Below are 2,153 nucleotides of genomic sequence, written 5' to 3'. Positions count from 1 at the left end.
TGGGTGTTTTGTAAATGATGCCTGAGGAGGGGATATTGTCAGCCGGCTTGGCTCAGTTCAGGGGATTGTATGCCCTAATGTCCCCTCACCCAAGTCCTTGATGACTGCCTCGGAAATGTTCACCACATTTAACAGTCATGATCCCCCTGTCAGACATCCAAACTGTGTACAGTCAACTGTGTGTAGATCACATATATATGTGCTGAACATCTCCATGATGATTGCCCCTATGACCATACAGATATGGATACACAGGCAAAGTGGTCTATAGTTCTGATGGTCAGTGCATGTACCACCTCTGTGCAAGGGTATAACGGTTGCCATTGTTCAATCAGCTGGGGTCCAGCCAGTGGTTTCAGTATGATTGCAAGGTGTTCCCAGTGGTGTTAGTAATCCTTGACAGATCCCATGTAAGATGCAGCCTGGGATGTTAGCATGTCTAATAGATGCTGTGTATCCTCTATAGAGAGGCCATTTATGACCTGCTGTGTAGATATGGAAGTTATGGGACAGGTTGTAGGAATGTCATGTGTCACATGTGGTGGGAACAGGGGAGTGAAGTTGACACAGAGCATGTGGGACTACAGGTTAGCTATGAGTACAGACCCATTCTATGTGGCATCATTATGTATGATTTCACCAACAATCTGGGCCTGTCCTTTGAAGTTACACATGTAACTACACTGCATTGTAGTTCTGCTTTATGTGCGTGGCTAATTTTGTCACTTACTGTGTCTACACAACATCACAACAACACTATGTGATTGTTTTAGTTGAGGAGGTTGCGCCTCCATTTTATGTGGGGTACCCTCTCCTCAACTGTCACACAGCAATGTCCACCTCTTATTGTACAGCCTAATAATGGCAGTTTTCCACCAGACAGGTTTGCTGTGCCATGAGGACCCTGTGTTCCTCCTGTCAGGTACAGCCAAGTTCATGCAGTTGTAATGCTGCTGGCATAATGCATGGGCATAGAGCTCTGCATACTTGCCTGTCCCATCAGAGGGGGGTGGTGCAATCAAGCTATCTAAACCATCTTACAGGAGGTAAAAAATGGCTTTGTTGAAATATATGTTTATATTGTCTGCAAGGGGGGGGGTAGTGCTGGTATTTTTAATGACACTGATCTGTGGTCAGATCTCACCAGGGAGGAACTCACATTGGGGGGCTGCAGTGATCACCCATATTGGTAAACGCATGATGCAATACATTGGATCCCCTTGGGGGGATGTCACGGCACTACTCCAGGACATTGTAGTTAAGGACGTAGACTAACCTTTGGGCAAGTGAGCTGCAGCATGACTATGAAACACTGTTGCTGGTCACTTAATGCCACCCCACACCATGGTGTAATGATATATCTTGATAGACACACATACATACATACGAATGTGCACAATGGGTGTCTGGATTCATGGAGCTCCTCCTTTTGCCAGCTATTGCTTGATTATGTGCCTTTCCAGTACTGAATGGCACCTGCAGTGTCTCTGGGAAATCACAGTGTTTCACAAAATCTGGATGTGTATCCATCCTTAATGAATATGTATACACCACTTGCATTACCTTGAGCACTGTCATTTTGAGGTGTGAAGATGTGGATGGACGTGTAGTGTGATATGGCTGTGGTGCTGTTCATAGCCTTGAACAAGATGTCCTTGACTGCACACATGTCTGCATAATCCAGGGTGGGGACATATTCCACATAATGTGCTACAGTGTTGCCATAACCACCGTGTAGCAGTATAACCATGATGTTGTATAAAGATGGTGCTCTTATTGCCAAGTTTTCCCTGAACAGTGTATCTAAGATGCATTGTAGGGGTGTCATTAGCCTTGGCTGGTTCTCCAAATCTCAGGGGTGAGAGATGAATAACATCACTGGTGAAGCATTGATGTCTGTTGAGCAAGGATCCCAGGCAGACATGTAGTAGATCCCCTGGCAATGACACCACATGCTAAGGCAATTATTGACTTCTATCACTTTCTGTGTGTATGGAGCCATCATCCTTGGTGAGGGTCAGCTGCAGCCAAAAGCTATGCATATACCCATGAGAGAGACACAGACTGGCTAAGCACATTCATGTGTCTGCATACATGCTGGTGATGTATGTCTCTAGTTGTACACACCTTCAGGAACTATGATGTCAACATTA

The sequence above is a fragment of the Protopterus annectens genome, chromosome 5.part0 (assembly GCF_019279795.1).
Source record: "Protopterus annectens isolate FY-2018-M chromosome 5.part0, PAN1.0, whole genome shotgun sequence".
NCBI lineage: Eukaryota > Metazoa > Chordata > Ceratodontiformes > Protopteridae > Protopterus > Protopterus annectens.
The sequence above is the reverse complement of the archived record's forward strand: the minus strand, read 5'-3'. Positions refer to the sequence as shown.